The sequence below is a fragment of the Halichoerus grypus genome, chromosome 14 (assembly GCF_964656455.1).
Source record: "Halichoerus grypus chromosome 14, mHalGry1.hap1.1, whole genome shotgun sequence".
Classification (NCBI taxonomy): Eukaryota; Metazoa; Chordata; class Mammalia; order Carnivora; family Phocidae; genus Halichoerus; species Halichoerus grypus.
Window position 1 is genome coordinate 73,986,184 of NC_135725.1, and position 6,823 is coordinate 73,993,006.

The window sequence follows — 6,823 nt, forward strand, 5'->3', positions numbered from 1 at the left end:
GGATTTTGGGACCCTCTCTTGCTCATGAAACTTGAAGTCAGTCCTGACATTGCGGCATGACTTAGAAGAGATCCTTTCCAGATATCTCAAAGGCATGAAGGTTTTCTTACTTTCCAAGCCATGGCTCCAAGGCATGTCCCAGGAAGGAGAACAGGCAAATCAGGAGCAGAGCATCCCATGAGTCCATCGGCAGAGACGGGGGCCAGGAGAATTTCCGGGATTCCGCGAGACGGCCGCGAGGGGGCGCGCGGCCACCGCTCAGTCGCGAGCGCAGAGCGTCTTTCGCTGCTCACCAACCGCCAGCAGAGGGCGGTCGCCTCGCGCCGGGACCAACGGACGCCTCCGCGGGTGCGGGAAACGCCGCGTCCTGGGTCCCGGCGATGCGGCGACACTTCCCGGGCGGGAAGCCGGGCTTGGTTTGCTGCAGGTCCCGTTGTGCGTGGGGCCGCCGCCCAGGCTGCGAGACCCGCCGGGGCTGCGCAAATAGTGAGTTAAGAGCTGTCTTTCCCCAGTTCCCTTGACTGCCGTGGGGGAGCCCGGCTGGGCTGACGTCTCCCCAGACTGTTCTCTGAAATGCTGAGCCCAGGGCCGTCAGTTTCGTGGACTTTCTCCATCGTTGTATTCTTGACTTTCTCAGATAACATTTTAGCGAGACACTTTACTTATTTCACGTATCCATTTATTGAGGCGTTTGGAGGCTCGAAAGAATCACGAAGTGCACTAATGTTCCTATTCCGGATTATTTCTGGGGAGAGATCCCGACCCAAATTCAGAGAAAGGGAAACTTGTCTACGATCGGGGTAAAATATACAAGTATTGGGACCTTTCATTTGAACGAGTTGGGGATACCTCCGGTGCCGAGAAAAGCCATGTGGTGTAATCACTTTTTTGGGGGTGGGGGGCCGATAACGGATTTTACAAGCCTTGTGTCCACTGTCATCCTTGTTCCTTATCACATAGCTGGTCACTAGCAGTTCTATGTCCATAGTATTTATAATTTCATAAGTTGGACCATATGCAAGTTTCTCTTTCACTTCAATAAAGTCAGTAAGTCTTTCTTCTATTGCCATAACAGTATCCGTAGTGTGAACATACCCTATCATCTGACCCATTTCTTCAACAAGGACGTTTGTTGTGCAATCAAAAATAAGGAAAGCATTTTGCTTCTATGTTCTCTACAGTATTTCAGATGGAATGTGATTTCTTAGTAGTATTCTACATTTGTGTTGAATGTTATTACACAGATAAGGTGGGGGGGAGAAAACTATAGCACCAAACACATGTGACGGTCCCCGCCTCTAGAGACAGGGCCATTAAAAGACTGAGATTTCATCACAAGATTACAGAATGCTCCCCTCCCCCACAAGGTAACACCATAGCCCAAGGCATCCCCTCTAAGAGCAAACAACAGCCGGAAGAGCCACAGGACACAATGGAGGCCCAAAGTCACAAGGAGATGACCATAACAAGGACACTAGAGGCACTGGAAGTCTCTGGAAGCTACAGTGACAGAAAACATTAAAAACAGCTCAACTCCTAGCCAGATTAATGTTAAGCCCTCACACAGAAGGCCTATTTACCTCAGACCACATCACCCAATACAGCATGCTTGGCTTTCAACAAAACATGATCAGGCATGCCAAAGGGAAGTTTATTCAAGAAAAAAGCCTGAATATCAGTAAGAACAGTGAGCTTGGTGGCATTTGAATTTGCCCTATTCTATCCTCCCCCTGGTTCCACAGTGGCTTGAAAATCGGCAGGCTCACCACTAAAGTCGCTGTGAAAACCAGCAGCCGAGCAGCCACAGGAGAGGAAATGGATATGGAGCCCCCGCAAAGGCCCATCTCCAGAGGATTGTCACTCTTTGACCTGTTGTTCAGCTCCCTGGAAAGGCCCGTTCACAGGGCTTGTCTTTATTTCCCCTAACTCAGACCTCACTCAGGGAGGAAAAGCCCCTGTCCTCAGGGAGGAACAAGAGGCTAACCAAAATCTTAGAAGGAAAATCCAAGGAATGAGGTGTCCATAGGAGGAGGGCTGAAAAGCATTTATGCATCATGGGGCTGAGGAGGGATCCAATATGAGCCCCCAAGCCCCTCCACTGGTTAGGCAAGAAGCAGGACCCAGCTACGGCTAATGCACCTGATTCCAAGTGAATGTACAGAGATCACAGTGGAGCGGCTCAGCCCCACTGGGGGCACCTTTGCATACCGACAAGATCCTGCCCGTTGTCACCAAGTGGGGTTAGAAGGCAGGCAGGCACCCACCCCCCTTTCCCAGAGAAGGTGATGCCCAAACTGGACATTTTTCTTGGGCTTAAAGACAAACCCCACATGCAAACACTTCAGAGAGGGCATCACAGTGTCCTTCTCGAGGAAATACACCAGGGAGGAGTGTGTGCACGCGTGCGTGTGTGCGTGTGCAAGATTGTGATTCTTGGGCATGCCAATCCTCTTCAGGGACTGATCATTCCATCCCCCTCCTCCTTCCTCTCTTACCACTCATGCTACCCCAAATTTTTCCTCACTGTCCTCATTTTTCCCAAGGTGCTCTGTGTGGCTGCAAGCGGGACATTTTCCCCACGGATGGCTGGTGGATCTTTCTGACCTGCGATAATGCCATCAAGCTAGCCAATGTGGAGAGCCTCCATGGAAAGATGCTTCCCTTCCTCAAGGTATTGAGCTCAGTGGGGAGTCCTCATTGTCAAGTTCAAAGTTAAACCAAAGGCATAACTAATATCCATGACCTATCCTGTTTGTAAACCCCACACAGATGGACATAGGAGGATCACAGGGGACTCCCCCACCCTGGAGGACATCCATTTGCACCAGGACAGGATTCTGCACGATGTCATAGAGAACAGTGTAAGGAGGACAAGGACACTCACCGGAGAGGGCTAGCCCAGCCCGAAAACACCCCTGCGGGCACGGTCTTTACACTCAAACACAGGACCACATGCACTTTGTGAGATGGAGCCCTGCACTCCACAGCATCCTTGTCATTCACCAGCAGGTGACTTTGCCTCCCCAAACCATTTCCTCACTCTCTGCCTCACTTCCCCAAGGCACTCTGTGTGGCCGCAAAGGGCACATCCCCACCAGTGAGTCCTGACTGAGGCTTCTGACCTGCAGCCAATGTGAAGAGTCTGCTTGGCAGGGGCCCTGTTTCCTCAAGGTACGCACTCAGCGGGAGACCTCATTGCTCATTGTCAAGTTCCGAGTGAAACCACAGACCTGGCAGATACCTACACAGCACCGGGCCTGATTCTAGGACCTGGGTGGGTCAGCCTGGAACCCACCCCGGCCTCCCTCCCAACCCCCATCCCGCTCAGTGCGCACCCAGCACCCCCTCCCTGTGGCAGTGGACATTGTTCCTTCTCGGGGTGGGCTTGGCAGGGAGCCGGGGGCCATGCGGAAGCGGAAGCATAGTATGTGTTCCCAGCTATGAAGTAAGTCCCCACTGCAGTGCTTGGGAAGTAACCTGCACTCCTTGTGGGTATGTTGAGATTCCCTGTAAAGCTGTAAATGTCACGTGCTCCTCACTCGGGGTTTTGCTAAGAAATCTGCTTCCTGCTCTCCCCAGGCTTTCCCTTTTGTCAAGGAGAGGAAGAGGAGTAAGCGGTCTTGCCTTACCCTCCCACCCCCACCCCAGGTCTGGGGAGTTCATACCAGCCGGCCCAGGTCACTCCCCACATAGTCACACCCCGTGGCCCTTCCATTGGGTATCAGAGTCCTCTCTAGGGCTGGGAGAGGACAGGGCATTCTGGAACCTTAAAGGGGCCACTGAGTAAGAGACACTTGTCTGTTGGCCAGGTGGGGAGGAGCCACCACAGCCTCCTCCCGGTCTGCTCCCCACCTCACAGCACAGAGCTGGTGTTTCTGGTCCCTTCTGTGCTAAGAGAACCAGAAGGGGAGGGAGGGGACGTGCGGCAGGTGGCAGGCCTCCAGCAGGATGGCCAGGGCTGGTGGGGGGCAGCTGCTCACTCTTCCTCATCCGGGGATCCTGTTGCCTCCTGCCATTGAGTAGGCAGGCCCAGTCACCCCCAACTCCTCCAAATTGTGTGAAATGGAAATCTACTTGCTCTTTACCCGTCTTGAAAGCTGAAGGGGGATGTCCGGTTATGTCTGCCTTGGCGATCTGGGCACACACACCCCTTCACAGCTGTGCCAAATGAAGGGTGGTGAGGGAGCAGGACAAAGCCTAGTTCATCTGTGTCTTTGGATGGAGTCTTAAGCTCTCACAGAGAGAAGCTTCTGAAGGTTATATAGTATCTTCACTTGTTCTTATATAAGAAAAAAAATGAAAATTTAAACTAATCGTGCCTCAGAGCAGGCACAATGAAGTATCCTCGATGTGTGCAGATGTGCGCCGCCTCTGCCGCTTTCTCCCTGCACCCTGGGAGGGAGAGGCCAAAGCAGGCCATCAGGAAGAGCCAAAGTTCGCGTCTTTTGTTCTCTAAGCCCGCAGTCTGGGCTACCCTAAACTTATATCCTGAACAGAGCGAGCATAGACAGAAGACAGCACTCAACTGCGAGAAGAAATACATAAATTAAGAAACAGCAAAAACTTTTGCTCATGGGAAAGAGACTGTCCTCTTCAAAGGATGCCAATGTCAGGGCTATTAGATTTTGACTAAGTGCATGCAAACACTGCTTCTGGAGATTTCCCTATGCACAGGAAACAGGGGATGAATTTCCACCTAATTTGATGGAAAAAACCATCGCCCAAAGCCAAGCCTGGCCCAGTTGGGAAAGGGGCCTGAGGAACCCGGTTTCCTTCATCCAGACTTGTGCATCTTGGCTCAGGGCAGAAGCTCCCTGGGGGTTGTGGAATAGACTAGACCCGACAGATTGACTGAGCATTGAATCTGAGCTTTGTGGTAACTTCTCTCATGGTTTCCGTTTCCTCTGCTCGACTAGGACTGTCTGGCCCTCAGAGGCTGCTTGAAGGCTGCATGATGGGGCACTCGTGTCTCTCCTTTGATCTGGGTAGGAAGGAGCCTTGTAGAGAACAGGAGCTCCAGTCTAAAAGCTCTTCCTGAACCCAGACTTCCTCCTTGTTCTGCCTTTCCTTGCGTATTGGGAATCTCTGCTTCCATCCGGCTTTCTTCCCTGGGGTCAGTCCCAAGGCCAGCATGCACTGCTGAGACCCAGGGGTCCCCCGAGTCCATAATGTCTGCTTCACCTTCATCTGGGCCTGTACTTCATGGGGCTGGTTCTGCCATGGGTTTTTGCAGCAGGCCTTCTTGCCGCTTGCCTTTTTTACTGGGACTGAAGCCACTGAGAATAGCTCATTCTCTTTTTACTCATGTTTATTTGGAAGGAACCTGTGTGCTCTATGGAGGGACTGACAGAATCTCACTCATGAGGATCTCACTGGCCTGGGCAGAGTGGCTCTTTCTTTGGACCTGGGTGTCCCACAGTCCTTTCTGCCTCCCAGCGTGCTCTCCGTCACTGAGGCACATAGCATCCTCTCTCTCAGCTCTTGGGGCTACATTCTTTTTCTGGCTCCTTCTTGCAGCCTGAAGCTTAGCCTGCTCCCACTGATGCTGGCCACTTTCTCCAGCTTCCCAGTTGGCACCCAGCATCTGGAAGGGTGCAGGTCCTGATTGGCCTTGCTCTGGGGATGAGACTCAGAGAGACCAGGAGCCAGGCCATCTGAGGCCTGCGGCTACAGCTGGGACTCTGTGCCCAATGGGAGATTAATGTAACCAAGTTGCTGCTCTTTAAAAGCATCGTTTTCCTAGATCTTAGCAGGCCACATCCTTACTGGTGTGGGACATTGCTTGCTTACTGAAGTCCCTAGTCACTCAGATCTCATCTACCTTATGGCAATTTCCCAGGCACAGTCTTCCAAAGTCTCTCAATCATTCTTGAGGAGCATGGTGCTGTTTGAACTTGACTGTTCCTTAATCTTCTTGGCCCCTGAAATTCCTAAATTCTTTGCTAACATGTTTTTTTTTCCTAAAGAGGAAATTCAGATATTCATGAAATGTGGCTGAATTGGACTTGGGTAAACTCGCATTCTTTGAGGTTGGTGTCATGCCTTGGTCCCTGGAGCCTTATGTATACTCAGAATATCTTTTTTTTTTTTTTTTTTTTTGACCTTCCATGATTACTCACTCTTGAAATGCCTCTTGATTATGGTTGAGGAGCATTGGGGTCTTCTCCCTCTACTTTTTTCCCAGGACATATGACCATGGATATATCATAAAGCCATCTCCACTAACTTCTTCCTGATGTGAAAACTGAGCTTAGAAGAGATGCTTTCCTTCTTTGGTGAGGCTGACATTGACAGACTTCAGCATTCAATGCCTGACATGTTTGGGAGAGAAGAGGCAAGCCAGGAGGGGTTGTCTGGAGTTGACCTCCATGGGACAGTGTTCAGTTGGATTGGAATTGACTGGTGATAGTGGTGTGGAGCGAATTGGTGGTGAGGTATGACTGCACTGTGTGCAGTAAAGAATTAACCTTGTCCAAAGGAAGGTTTGGCTCACGCCCCCAATTCCTAGTATATAACCTCTAAGCCCTTGGACTGTCCTGCTTGATATGTTTACCTGGGGCCTTGGGCCATGCCAGATAGTCTATACTAACAATGTGATTTATGTTGGGGGCCTTGGGCTATATGGTATCAGCTTGACTCTTGGAGGAGCTGGAGACAGAAGTCAGCCTTATTGGTGATCAGCCATGTTTATATGACTGATCTCCAATAAAAACCCTGGACACCAAAGCTTGTGTGAGCTTCCCTAGTTGGCAATATTCTATGCATATTGCCATATGTTGTTGTTGGGAGAAGGATACACCATCCACACAATCCCAAACTGGAA

General features: G+C 50.9%; 1 long non-coding RNA gene across 1 annotated transcript; it reads left to right on the forward strand.

Annotated features, from left to right (window-relative positions):
• The first annotated feature begins 359 nt into the window (after positions 1-359).
• On the forward strand, positions 360-3,632 carry LOC118554466 (uncharacterized). The gene is made up of 3 exons (XR_004926489.2): positions 360-486; positions 2,544-2,671; positions 2,770-3,632. It is a non-coding gene; the product is annotated as an uncharacterized LOC118554466 (long non-coding RNA).
• The last annotated feature ends 3,191 nt before the right edge of the window (positions 3,633-6,823 follow it).